Source organism: Schistocerca cancellata, chromosome 8, assembly GCF_023864275.1.
Source record: "Schistocerca cancellata isolate TAMUIC-IGC-003103 chromosome 8, iqSchCanc2.1, whole genome shotgun sequence".
In the NCBI taxonomy this organism is placed as follows: Eukaryota; Metazoa; Arthropoda; class Insecta; order Orthoptera; family Acrididae; genus Schistocerca; species Schistocerca cancellata.
Window position 1 is genome coordinate 155551620 of NC_064633.1, and position 15363 is coordinate 155566982.

General features: G+C 42.9%; 1 protein-coding gene across 1 annotated transcript in view; it reads left to right on the forward strand.

The window, feature by feature from the left end:
• The window catches only part of LOC126094600 (neuroendocrine convertase 1-like), a 484920-nt gene that overhangs the window by 24313 nt on the left and 445244 nt on the right, over positions 1–15363 (forward strand). The gene's annotated exons all lie outside the window — the stretch shown is intronic.

A 15363-nucleotide genomic window follows, 5' to 3' on the forward strand; every position in this document is an offset into this window, starting at 1 on the left:
ACGCTTTCTAAAAGCAAAGAGGTTTCTATCCTTAGTATGGTCCTGTCCGTCCGTTGTCATGTTGGTATAGGAAGCTGCCCCTCTGGTCACTTCCGTTTGTATTTGGGAAGCACGCTCGGTAGGAGCGCAGGTCAGTCGGTCCGTGGCGTGGTAAGATCTCCGGCTAAGCGCGTGTCTGCTATGTCCGTAGGACAATGGATTTCGTAAGTTCAGCCTAACTGAAAATTTTATCACCTTTATTTCAGGTTTAGCTCTAAAATATCTAATGTTATCTTAAATTGCAGCGCAGTGTAATTCTCGTGTGAAGTTCAGATTATTTTCCGGTAGTTGCTTTGTCACTACTTTGCGAGTAAAGTGGAACCACGTGTTGATCAGTAACTCTAACTAAGATCAATCTTAAATGCCAATGTTTGTGTGATTATAACGTCTCGTCTTGACAATATTTTTCAATATAGCAACTTTTCTTTATGTTCAACCCACGTGGGGTGTACTTTGCGAGACCAGTACCACGTGCTTATATAACTGTTTGACCCGTCAGGTTAACAGTAAGACGTTAGTAACCAGTTCGAGGTTTTTCTTTTGTAAATTGCTTTTCGATCTTATTTATTTTAATTATGAAAATTATTGTGGAGTTACACTCTTTGTGTAAACCAAGTTGACCACGTGAAGCAAGTGGTGTAATCATCAAAGTAGCCCTCAGCTATTCTTTTCGCGAAGATTTCACAGAGTTAATATGAATTTAGTATACCAGTGTGTGGTAATTACATGACGGACAGGATTGTGCTACGAACGTATCTTCTTTGGGTGAAAATTTGAATCTGTTGGTAGTGGTTAACTTTCTCTTGCATACGTTTCAACGTTCTTTGTGTGTTGTTTTACGAATGCAGTGTTGTATGCAGTCTCCCGATCTTGCCTCCATATTTGATGTGTTCCGTAAGATTGCAAACTCACATTTTCACAGTCCCAAATAAGGCACCAGATCAGTTATAACTCACGTTTAATATGCTGAAATTTCAATGATCAATGTTAAAATAAATTTCCAAATATAAACTGATTTATTTCTTTTTAAAAGATTATAATTAATGTTAGTCTCGTTGGGAATTTGGTAAGCTAGACTAGATACCTGGTGAAACAGTTGCGCAGTAATGCAAGGTTAACTTCCCCAGACAGCTCACAGCTTTTAAACCGCTTTCATTGTCCATCAGTACCGCTTTCATCATACCAAATTAAAGTAACAAACTTACATCACCACGTATGCAAATCAGCGGCTCGTTATTCATGCGAATTACATGACCTGTGCGTAGACATCTAAGGCCACATAACAGCACATACCTACCAACAAACTGTGGGATACCTGGCTTTCAAAATCAGTTTTGTATTTCGTTCCAAAATCGGACACACAAGCTATTAAGCAGGTGGTCATAACGTTTTGGCTCATCAGTGCACGTATGACCTACAGTCTCCAACATACCACAGACACAATGTTCTGTAACAATTATGTATTTACGCCGGTTGTTATCGTCGATGCAAACAGCAATATTGACAATGACATAAGCACACTGGAAAAACCTTTAGTTAGCCCATTAAAAAAGGTCACTGGTGCATCTGAAGGACTGTAGATGATACAAGGCTGGTACCACGTGGACATATAACGCTCAACCCCCGACGGAAGTTATAACAGTGACGTGCTGTGCTTGTTCCTGTCTGTCGCGTGCAATCAGCTCAGTAACAAGGGCCAACGTGGAGACGTCATAGAATGGCAGAAAGGATCAATGGTGTTTGGACGTACCCATGGCAGCACGGTGGATGAAGCTGTCAGTTTTGTTTTGATGAACAAACGCTCACTGTCAGAAGTGTCTACAAGAAATCGTGTACCTTTCACAACTATGGAACAAGGAATAAGACAGTGTTGGTAAAACATAGAAGACAGCGACCGGAGACGAATGTAACGGCATATCAATGGCAATCGGTGCAAACCCGTCAGGAATTACTGCTATAAGTGAATGTAGGTCCAACTCAAACAGTTTCCCAGTTAATAGCCGGCCGCTGTGGCCTAGCGGTTCTAGGCACTTCAGTCCGGAACAGCGCTGCTGCTACTGTCGCAGGTTCGAATCCTGCCTCGTGCATGGATGTGTGTGATGTCCTTAGGTTAGTTAGGTTTAAGTAGTTTTACGTCTAGGGGACTGATGACCTCAGATGTTAAGTCTCATACTGCTTAGAGCCATCGGAACCCAGTTACTACTGGCAAGGGAACTGCATAAAATGGACATTTCAGTTAGGTATCTGACAATGTCATTGCTCACAACGGCACAGTTTCAGCGGGCCGAACAACACATTGATTATACCGAAAACCCTAACGGGATATGTAAAATGGTCCGATCCATTGGGATTTAGTCTCTTTTCAAATGATGCAAGACGTCGAGCGAACCGAAGGCCAAATTTGGCGACTAGCCCACCGTGTATGGAGGGTGCAGTTGAGGCTGAAAGAGATTCTGTGAGGTTTCAAAGAAGTTTTTTTCTATTTTGAGATGAGTCCACTTATTCAGGTTACTGTGAACATGAACCGGAGTGTTTACTTCAACACACTCGGTGATCAGGTGTTGCCCTTTCTTCCGTATCTTCATGACGAGTTTGTTGTGGACGCTGCCGTCTTCCGTGCTCACATGGCTGCACACCTAAGTTCTTGGTTTTACGAAAAGTCAGCTGTCCTATCGCATCTCAACTGGCCTGCTAAATCACCCATTCTTCATATCATAGAAAATTTTTGGGTCTGTATGGAAAGGCATGAGCCAAACAAACGCTGTCATTGTAAGAGGTACAGAGGTGAGCGTGTGTGCTAGGGCTTGGCTCATTACACTACTACCAGCGCCCCGTCATCATAACGCATCTTTGCTTAACATCCAAAAGATTTCACCGTAACCTAAGAGTGAAATTAAAAATTAAAATAACTTTTGCAAACTTCATCAGGATGTGCTTCAGTATATTAATGTTAATATTGTAAGATCTCGGAATGATCAAATAAATATGCTAGGTAATATTTAAGAGAAAATAAACAAATAAGTGGCGCTAAATAATACGAAGGTAGTTCCAAAAGTAAAGTCTCCTATTTTTGTAAGTACATAGACCTTTTTATTTCTAAAATTGTTTACATCAGTTTACAGCTTGAACATTTACCTATTTTTCGACATAGTCAGCATTTCTGCCGATGCATTTTTGTAGACGCCGTGGCTGTTTCTGTATGCCCATGTCATACCAGCTCGTCAACATGCTGTTCAGAAAGTTAGGTAGCTCTTCCTTCACCTCGTCGTCGGAGCTCAATCGCTTTCTGGCCAAATGTTCTTTTAACCTAGGGAACAGGTGATAGTCACTGGGCGCCAAGTCAGAACTACAGGGTGGGTGCGTTGGGTTGTTATGTTCTACTGAAACTGTTGCAGGAGAGCAACGGTTTGCCGAGCGATGTGTAGGCGAGCGTTGTCATGGAGAATGTGAATTGCTCAACATTCCACTTCTCCGGTTCTGAATTGCCCGTTTCAGTTTTTTCAGAGTCTCACAGTACCTGTCAGCATTAATTGTGGTCCCAGCGATTCAGCTCTGACGACGAGGTGAAATAAGAGGGTCATAACTTTCTAAACAGCATGGCGGCGAGTCGGTATGACATGGGCATACAAAAACTGCCACAGCGTCTACAAAAATGCATCGACAGAAATGGTGATTATGTCGAAAAATAGCTAAATGATCAAGATGTAAACTGATGTAAACCATTGTAGAAATAAACAGGTCTATGTACTTATAAAAACATTGGAGACCTTACTTTTGGGATTACCCTCGTAATAGCACAAAAGCTAAAAACGGTCAGAATATGCAAGTATATGTCACAATTAAAAGTTGTAAATCTCAACTTGATCAGAGAAATAATTAGGTCAAAATCGGCTTTTTTACGAAAAATTTAAGGCCCTAAATATTAGTCCCACATAAATGGAAATGCGTATGTAACCTAAGTTAGATATAAAAACATTATACAGGGTGTTACAAAAAGGTACGGCCAAACTTTCAGGAAACATTCCTCACACACAAAGAAAGAAAGTATGTTATGTGGACATGTGTCCGGAAACGCTTACGTTCCATGTTAGACCTCATTTTATTATTTCTCTTCAAATTACATTAATCATGGAATGGAAACACACAGCAACAGAACGTACCAGCGTGACTATAAACACTTTGTTACAGGAAATGTTCAAAATGTCCTCCGTTAGCGAGGATACATGCATCCACCCTCCGTCGCATGGAATCCCTGATGCGCTGATGCAGCCCTGGAGAATGGCGTATTGTATCACAGCCGTCCACAATACGAGCACGAAGAGTCTCTGCATTTGGTACCGGGGTTGCGTGGACAAGAGCTTTCAAATGCCCCCATAAATGAAAGTCAAGAGGGTTAAGGTCAGGAGAGCGTGGAGGCCATGGAATTGGTCCGCCTCTACCAATCCATCGGTCACCGAATCTGTTGCTGAGAAGCGTACGAACACTTCGACTGAAATGTGCAGGAGCTCCATCGTGCATGAACCACATGTTGTGTCGTATTTGTAAAGGCACAAGTTCTAGCAGCACAGGTAGAGTATCCCGTATGAAATCATGATAACGTGCTCCATTGAGCGTAGGTGGAAGAACATGGGGCCCAATCAGGACATCACCAACAATGCCTGCCTAAACGTTCAAAGAAAATCTGTGTTGATGACGTGATTGCACAATTGCGTGCGGATTCTCGTCAGCCCACACATGTTGATTGTGAAAATTTACAATTTGATCACGTTGGAGTACATACTGACGAAACTAAAATGAGTTCTCACATGGAAATTAAGCGTTTCCGGACACATGTCCACATAACATGTTTGCTTTATTTGTGTGTGAGGAATGTTTCCTGAAAGTTTGGCCGTACCTTTTTGTAACACCCTGTACACATGATGCCAATAAGGTAAAAAGTACCTCTATTAGTTTCAGAATTGGGAAAACGGCCTTATCATAATAGATTAAGTATCATTTGTATTTGTGATAGAAAGTTCTACTTTCAGCACACCATTACATTCATGCAATTAGGTCTACAACTTTGCTTCCACCGTTTTGCAATAGAAGGCAGTAGTGGCAAGTGGGGTTCAGGTAGTTAGTCATAGGTGTAATATAATAAGCTTAGGCATCTGTAAGCATAATGCCATAAAAATATAAGTCGATTTGCGATTGTATCATAAGGTTATTCTCGATTAAGTACGTCAACTTACATACCCATTTCTCGCCATTTGCGGGAAGTTTTAATTTCCTGCTTTAACATGAAGAAACCTGTGCCTGTGGCTCTTAAAATGCTGGGTAAGACCAATGGCAAGGGAACTATTAGTGGAAGAACCTGCTGAGAATGTTTTCAACGCCGTAAGAACGGTGATTTTTAATGTCGAAGACCGGCATGGCGGTGGGAGACAGAACGTTTTCGTAGCTGCTGAAACAGACGATGACAGTCACAAGACATCATAATCGAAAGCAATTGATGCGTTCGAGTTCAGCACTGAAACACAAACGGCCACAATACAGCGATAGACACGTAAAGGTAATTTTGCAGCAGGTCAGTGCTCGACCCCATTTCGCAAAACCCGTCGAAATATACATGGAAACGTTGAAATAAGAAGTCCTATCCCTACCACCGTATTCTCCATTCGTTGCTCTCTTTGATTACTATCTTTTTCGATCAGTGACATACAGTCTGGCTGACCAGCACTTCCGATCGTATGAACAAGTGCAAAATTGAATCGATGGATCCCCACAAAAGACGCCCAGTTCTTTCGCCACGGGATTCGTATGCTATCCGAAAGATGGGAGAATGTAGTGGCCAGCGATGGGCAGTACCATGAACCATAATTTTTTTGTAAGTTTTTCAGAATAAAGCCACGAACTTCGAGAAAAAACGGCGGAAGCAAAACTGTAGACCTAATATAATACAGATGTACAAAGTTTCAAGACTGCATCGTAAATAGCTACGGTTACAAGGGATCTTAAAGCGACACTTCGGAGATTATGTTCTAATATTGGTTCAAATGGCTCTGAGCACTATGGGACTTAACTTCTAAGGTCATCAGTCCCCTAGAACTAAGAACTACCTAAACCTAACTAACATAAGGACATCACACACATCCATGCCCAAGGCAGGATTCTAACCTGCGACCGTAGCGGTCGCGCGGTTCCACACTGAAGCGCCTAGAACCGCTCGGCCTCATCGGCTGGCTATTGGTTCCGTTTTAAAAATTCTAGCTGGCAAAGTTCAAATGCAGTCTCGCCAAAACTTTTTCAGTAACAACAGCAAACATAAATCTGTTTATATAAAAATTAAGAAGACTGTAAATTGTTAAACGAAAGATATATTAATTAATATGTGATCGAGAAAGGGCCCATCTAGACACTGCTACTGTGCCTAGAGCGAATGATAGCGGATGTTCCTTTGACGGTCCACTGCGCCCCTATATAAATACAGCCAGAGACGCTGTTGAGAAGAGACACTTCGCAACGAGATATCAATGTGTTGACGTCAGTCAAACACGTGCGCGTGTTGTGCCTCGGATGACGTCAGAGCTGAGCACACTTGAAGGCGTTTTCGGTAAAAGTAGGAAATGAACTCACGAGGACTGCAAAACATCCTGGATCGCTTAAATTTCACGGAAGTAACTGTTTGTGTGCTACCCGTAATGTTGACGAAACTGCGTGGTAGATGGCGAGATTATTTTCTACTTTTAAGACGAACAATTTACTTTTGGTGATTATAACACAGAGCAACAGACCCTTTTACTTGGAACTTGCCGTAGAGGTCGCCCCTGAAATATTAGTAGTTCTGTTTCCAATGGGAACATTATTATATCCGGCCGCGGTGGTCTAGCGGTTCTGGCGCTGCAGTCCGGAACCGCGGGACTGCTACGGTCGCAGGTTCGAATCCTGCCTCGGACATGGGTGTGTGTGGTGTCCTTAGGTTAGTTAGGTTTAAGTAGTTCTAAGTTCTAGGGGACTTCTGACCTCAGATGTTGAGTCCCATGGTGCTCAGTGCCATTTGAACATTATTATAATTATTATTATTATTACGGATATTAATATATTTTGTGTGTGTTTTTTAACTTTTACAGAATACATCAATCAGTTAGAATTCAAACCTGTTATTTATGGTCATAGTTCCTGATCTTGCTCAATGACTAGCAAGTAGAAACATCTTCTTTAATGCGTACAATAGTAATGTGGACTTGCAGACTGGAAATTATGGTCAGTATGTTCTACATCGCTTTCTGGCTGAACGCAAAAATAGTTTTAAGGCTCTTGTAACCGGCGAAGGTAGATTTAAAGCAAGCACAGACAATTTAAGTGTCTCTTCATAACGACGTACCAAAAGTTTGACCATTTTGATTATTTACCGGCCGCCCCACAGGCAGGTGAAACGCAGCAGTGAACATCGTCGCTATTTGAATAAAATGTTATCGGGTTTCCAACCGCGTCAATTGCTTTAAAAAACGACACGAGCTTTCGGCCAAGCACTCCTTGGCCATTGTCAAGTGGTATGACTGCCAGTGGGCTGTTGGTGCGCCCATATATACGCTAGTTGCCGGCTGTGACGTCACTGGTGCCTGTGACATTGACATATGGGGGCGTTCGATGTGCCCTCTTGAACCGCGCGATCGCTGGATCCCACGCAGTGCTGAGCTGTAAGTCACCGTCTTTATTCAGGGTGTTTGCGGTAATTTTTATTTCAATAGCTTCCTTTATTAAACTGTCCCAGACGCCGTTAGTGCGATCCACGACAGAGGTATCGTCAAATTTTATGTGGTGACCGTTTTCTAACGCATGCTCAGCTAACGCAGATTTCTCTGGATAGCGTAGGTCACACCACCCAGACTACCCCCGTCCCCCACCCCTCCCTGAGAAGATCTCCATCTCATCCGAATAGCGTTGCAGGACAAATCTGCACCCTGCTCTGCTCTGGCGCAGCACTGGAACAATGTGACACGCCATACACTATCCGGGATGACAGTCCACCACCGTTTATTACGGCATGTGTTACGTGCGCGTCGTCCACTTCTCTGCCTACCTTTGACGAATGTGCAGAAACATGCTAGACGGCAGTGGTGTATAGGACGACGTCACTGGGGACAGGCATAGCATCAGGGTGCCTTTTCGGGCGAAGTCAGGTTCTGTTTGTGCAAAACTGATGGCGAAATTTTGGTTCGCCGGAGACAGGGGGAGCGTCATCACAGTGGTTGCATTCGAACACGACATATAGTGCCAACTCCAGGCCTTGTGGAGTGGGATGCTATTGGGTACAATCCTAATCACAGTGGTGCGTGTCCAGGGCACTGTGGCCAGTGTGACCCACGTAACGTAGCTATATTCTTACTGCACATTACCCCAGACGCCATTTATCAGGACGACAATGCATAACCACATGTTGCTAAACGAACACGTGCCTTCTTGGTGTCATAGGATGTCAGCATTTGGCACTGGCCCACCAGATCACCAGACTTGTGCCCAGTAGAAAATTTGTGGGATATGGTGAAACGACGGGTGCAGTGCTGTGATCGACTGCCAGCCACCACAGATGAACTTTGGAACCAGGTGAATGCGGCATGGATGGCTACACCACAGGACACCATTCACGCCTTATACGCGTTGGTGCCCTCGCGCGGGGAAAAAGTCACCAGGGCCCATGAGGGACCCTGTGCCTAACTGAACCGAGGTGACTGAAATGTTAATTATTTCTGCAGAAGATACTAATGTATCCTGTCAAATATGAAAGTGATATGTCTAGTCGCTCAAGGCGTTCTGTTTTTTTTTTTTTTTTTAACATGAGTGTAATTTGTTGATTGAGTCTGTGGTATATGTAAATGTTCTCTGCAAAATGTGTAGCGAATACAGTCAGTAGTAAAGAAGTTAGTAAAGAAGTAATGAATTAAAATGTCGTGTCTGATGCTAAGGTTTCGCTGCTGGAACAGCGAAAATATAGGAAGCGATAAACGTTTTTCCTTTCTCCATTTTGTGGAGGTTGTCAGCGAGATAGTGTTCCATAAAGGTTTGAAATCAGGTGTAAACTTTGTTGCTAGTCACTAACTGGTCTCATTCTCAAGTACTGGATCAATATATCGGGCTCTTTTAGAACTACTTATACCTATCTAACCTAAGGACATCACACACACCCATGCCCGAGGCAGGATTCGAACCTGCGACCGTAGCGGTCGCGCGGTTCCAGACTGTAGCGCCTAGAACCGCTCGGCCACCCCGGCCGGCTATGTTCTTTAGTAACGCAAGGTGGCTCAGTGCCTCCTTTCTCAAAGAAAGAAGTTTGTTTGTTCAGCATTGCCCAGGTACGTATTTATTGCAGTCTGTTAGTCCCCTTTCCCGCTATGTCTTCTCTCTCCTCTCTCTCTGTTAGTCTCTTCCACCTCCTCTCTCTGTTAACGTTCTCCAGCTCTCACTCCCTGTCCATCTGCTCTTGCCCTTTTCTCTGCCCTTCTCCTACCCATTTACTCCTTCCCCCTGTATGCACCTCCTCCTCCCCAATTCTCCAAGTCAACTTCCTCCTCCACTCACTCCCCATCCTCTCTGTCCATCTCCTGCTCCTCGACTCCATTTCCTTCACGCCGTTTCTCTGACCACCTCCCCCATCTCTATTCCCTATGCAGCTCCTCCTGCCACTCTCCTTGCCCACCTACTCCGCCCATCTTACCCTTCCATATTTCTGTCTGTCCTTCCCATGCTCCCCCTTCTGTCTCCGTATTATCACCCACACCATAAGAGACTGTTGCAGGTCCTTATCCTCACAGTGTTTCTTTCCAGACAGTAAGTAATACGTGTACCAGATTTGGTCTAATCGGTCCAGGTGTTTAGAAGAAGCTCTATGCTCGTGGCTTTGCCAATGTACAAACATTTCAAGCACATTTCACATATACTTACCATGTTCGACACATATTTGTAAAATGTTTCACCTGTATCTCTACTTAATTTCGCCCTGCACTTTAGTTTTTACACCACCCAATGTTTATGACGTCTTGTCCCCCGAACTACGTGTTTTACAACACTGACCCTCATGTTCAGAAAACAAAAAACCAGAACACCTTGAACGACTGTATATACGACGCCCATAGTCACAGGACATGTACATTAGAATTTTCTGCAGAAATGATTATCATTTGAACCATGTCGGCCCGCGGGTTCACGCTCAACATTGATATAGCTGGTCAGCACCACCTACCGGTAAAATGTGCGTGTGGCTCTCATTGGCGCTGTAAACCGAAGGCAACTGATCAGTGTGACTTGAACAGACGTATAGGATGCCTTACAGACGTATGTGCGAACCGTACGGTCAGAACAGTGAGTTGGACAGAGGGCGCATTATTGGCATGAAAGAATGTGATGCATCCAACCAGGAAATTGTTGCTCGTTGCGACAAAGTGTTTAGGTAGTACAACGGGTGTGAGCAGAATGGTTCACGGGAGGCCATAGAACACGAAGATATGGGGGACTGTTGACCTCAGAAACTAAGTCCCATAGTGCTCAGAGCCATTTGCACCATTTTCAAAGAACATATACGTCGAAAGTATTACACTGATATTGGGAATCAGGGGCGCTTCGAGAATTTTTCATTGTACTTCAAAGGGGAAGTTTGCAGTCAGTGTGTATCCCCACTTAGACATGGAAACGAAACTCTAAAGTCGTTCATAAACTGAGAATTTTCAACAAATAATGGAGTGAAGCCTCATTGTAACCGCTGGAGTAGACGGGAAAACAAGCTAATGGACAAAAGTGAACAAATGACAGAGATGAGAATTAAATGGAGGTAAGAGGTTCCAAGTGATAATAAAAGACGGAGACGACGATAGAATGGGAGGTCGGCAGTTGACAACAGGAACCGACATCTATGCTATCTACTGAAAACCGTAATGTGTGCGTAAGTCTTTAGGGGACCGTTCTCTAGCTATGGATATGAAGCTGTTGCTGCTGCTGCTATTGTCGATGATGATTATGGATGAAGTAAATGGGATATATTCGTATGCAGAAACAGACACCAATTTACGTTTGATTAAGATATTTGCTGGACGTACAGAAGATCTGATGGAATTCTGGAAGTAAAATGTTTTTTATTCCAATCTCTGATCACAATATCAATTCTTTACACGATGACCGGTTTCAGTCCGTAATGACCATCCTCAGATCTTTTTACACCAAGTCCTAAAGTGATACGGCCATAATGGCATAGTCAAAATATATAAATATAATCAGCACAGCATCGTCACATAGATGTAAAATAAGGTGTAGAATAGGCCACATCGTCCTCATAGTGATTATTGTAGTTGGTGAATTTTGGAAGTGGTATGGCTGGATGGAACTTATTTAACTAGAGAGCGACTTGTGTAGGAAAGGCTGGGCAAATACAGAAGGCATAGCGGAGAACGTGACGTTCTAGATTTTACGGTGAGTGATGGTATGTTTCGGGATTCAAAGTCCGAATCATATCGATTAAAATTATGGTAGCTTATAGGATTAGCAATTTCTTAGTCGTCCTTCGAACCTACTACAACTACGAACATTATGTGTTACACATAATGACCAGTGCACTGCGGACAGCCCGTCTATGGAGTGCACATAGGATCGTTATATAACATTGAAGCACCGTCAGTAACATACACAGTAACCTTCCCCGTACAGTAACTATATTCAGAATAATTTAGAGATGCGTATCACCTCTCCCCATGGAAATACAAAAGGTTAGACCCAAGACAGGGGAAGTCTATACTTTCAATTCAAGTAAATGAATGGTAGTTCTCGCGACCCACAGTTTTTGTGTTAAGCAACGCCGATGTTAATGCCCTTCGGGGCAAAACTCGTACAACTATCTGCGAAAACCATTTCCTATCAAGTCCTATTTCATTCAACTTTTGGAGATGACGAATAATACCATCTACAGCCCATCAAATACTTTTGCGCGTAACGTTAAATATATGAAGCATGAAAATATATACACTGCTTACAATCTAACAGGAGGAAGACTGCTTCCTCGAAACTAAACCATATAAATACACGTTAATATCGATCAGAAGCGTGAATATCACCCATAACCCTCTAACAATCAACAGCTTCAAATATTCTCCTATTTGGAAATTCGGTACGACTACAGATGCATTACGTCTTTTTGTATTTTCAGCACCAACAGAGGCCGACTGTACGTCTGCAAGTTCATTCCACGTATAACTGTACAAGTTACAAGATACAATTCTCTATCGTCTTTTAGCCATGTACGAAACGAACTGAAGGCATGTTGATGTCATATGGCGCCATTGTTATGCTTTAGAAAACCCATGTTCATTTAGTCAAAACAGTTATCTACATTCAGCCCATCATCTCTTAAGGCTTCTGTACTTCTTTCGAAAATACAACATACAAATGATCTAATGAACAGCTTCGGAAACTTCACGAGTCTGTTCGTGGACAATGCTGTTGCATATAAGAAGGTTATATCGCCTAATGACCGTACTGAAATGCAGAAAGGCCTTCAGAGCATCGACGGTTGAAGTAAGGACTGGCGGTTCACCCTAATCGTAAATAAATATATTGCGAACAAATAACTGAGGAGATCCTGTTTTTGAGAACACTATCGGCGATACACTGGAAACAGCAACAACCGTAATATTCCTAGGAACAACCATCCCTGGCCGCCTAGACTGGAATGATTGCATAAAAGGAACTGTAAAAAATGGAGATTCTAGGCTAAGATTCACTGGGGGAATTTTAACGAAATGAAATTCATCTAACAAGGGACAACAATCATCGTAATAAAACACCAACACAAAAACCTAAAGCTCGCACACGAAAGATTCGTTTTTCCCACTTTAAACGGTAGGAAATAATGGAAAGTGGTTATATGAACCCTCTACCAAGCATAAGTGTGATCTGCACAGTAGTCATGTAGTCATGTAGCTGTATGAGTAGATTTAGACCGGAGAGATTAAAACTGTTGCGGAAGTTTACCAATATTCATTCTTCCGACACTGATGGAACAGGAAAGGGGGAATAGATAGTGGTAAAAGAAGTAGCCTCCGTTACACGTCGTAAGGTGGCTTTCGGAGTGTAGACGTAGGTCTTCCTACTTCTGACAACAGACAGCACAAAGGAAGAACAAGCGCATATATTTATAGTAGCGCTCTTTAAACTGCGGTTCGGTAGTTTTGGTGCAGTATATAAATGACGTAATAAATGATAGGTTTACCTATAGTGTCTGTAGCATTGGTAGGGAAAGAAACATAAATGAATGTGAGAGAGAAATTATTTTTTGTTTGTTTATTTCTTTTACACATAATTAGGGCCGCACATTGTTCAGCGTTAGTCCACTGCGTAGTTTATAACTTTACAAAATATAAACTGCATTTTATAAGTGAAAACATTTAGCTGCGCGCTTCACATCTACGCTTTTATGTTACCAAAACAATTGCTCTCGATAAAAGCCCAGTTTACATGCGCAAACACAAAAAATGTAGACAATTGTTGTCGTTATTTTGTACTCAATAGAACGATCTTCATCATGATCAAAGCGAAGAGTTTCCCGTTGTAATTGATGAATGCGAAAGTTTTTAAGATTAACAGAAACACGTTGTATTTATGCTAGATGGCCGGCCGTGGTGGCCGAGTGGTTCTAGGCGCTGCAGTCTGGAACCGAGCAACCGCTACGGTCGCAGGTTCGAATCCTGCCTCGGGCATGGATGTGTGTGATGTCCTTAGGTTAATTAGGTTTAAGTAGTTCTCAGTTCTAGGGGACTGATGACGTCAGCAGTTAAGTCCCACGGTGCTCAGAGCCATTTGAACCACTTTTTATGCTGGATGCAATATCGAAGCGATGTTATATATGGTTTTGTTTTGCATTTTTTTAATCTTACCTTTTTTTGAGGAAATTGCGCTTTCAAGCGCTATACGATAAATCAGTATTGATTTATTTTTTCTTATTCTTACTACAACATACATCTCACATCTGTTTCACGTTATAAACCAATAGTTTTCGAATAAAACCTGAATTAACAATGTAAATTATCGAGCGAGTTGGCATAGTGCTTAGCACACTAGACTCATATTGGGTTCAAATCCGCGTCCGGCCATCCTGATTTAGGTTTTCCATGATTTCCCTAAATCCTTGCAGGCAATTTTGAAAGGGTCGGGCGGACTTCCTTCCCTATCCTTCCGTTATCCGCGTCCGGCCATCCTGATTTAAGTTTTCCATGATTTCCCTAAATCGTTGCAGGCAATTTTGAAAGGGTCGGGCGGACTTCCTTCCCTATCCTTCCGTTATCCGATGGGACCAATAACCTCTTTGTTTGGTCACCTCCCCCGAATCAACCAACCAACAATACAAATTTCAATTTTGCTGTAAGTACTGTTTACTTTTAAGTAACAAACAGGTCGATAACGACGTAGAACAACCAGATGTCATAGCTCACGTGGACCTTTATATACCCAAACGCAGTTTCTAGACGGTTCACCACTTCAGTTTTCTAGGCTAATACGGTAAGACACTGACCGCTTACGCAAACAAAACGATAGAAGTGAAGTAACGCCCGATAGATATGCAACACACCTAACATACAGGTAATACGGTTACGATCTTAACTGACCAAACCTAAAAGAAAAGTACCGAGGCCTGCGCTTTCTTACGATAGTCTACGGCAGGGTTTCCCAACGTATGGTCCGCAGACCCCTTAGGGGTCCGCCGGCTCTTTCTAGGGGGTCCGCAGCCACCCTTCATCAAATCGTCTAAAATAGTGAGTAAAATTATTGAATAAAAATGTGAAAATCAAATTCATCACTATTTTTTTTTCGTGTGAAAAAAATGTGTGCTTTCACTTCAGGTCGTATTCCTAAGCAGCCTTTGCGGTTCCTAAGTGAGAACTTATACACAGTTTAGTGCCGTAGAATGCGGTTTCTCTGATCGACTGTTTCGCAACAATACGGGGTTCGTTTGTGCGCCGGCTCACGGCGGTAGATGCGCTGAAATCTTTTACGCATGCGCGGAACGAGCTTTGTCGGCCAATCGCAGCACTCGCTGGCACGTATGAGGCCACAGGCATCATTAAATGTTAAACTTGCTTTGTCAGTGCACTACCTATCTGATAAGACGATATTTGACCTTCAAGTTGTTTTCATTCATCTCTAAACCAAAGAGTATTGATTCTTCGGTGGGGGGTGGGGGTGGGGTGGGGGGTCATTGGGAACAGACTAGGGGTCCGCCATGGATTTTCGACTAAAGAAGGGGTCCACCAGGTGAAAAGGTTGGGAAGCCCTGGTCTACGGTAGCTTATGGTAGTTTTTCAGCTC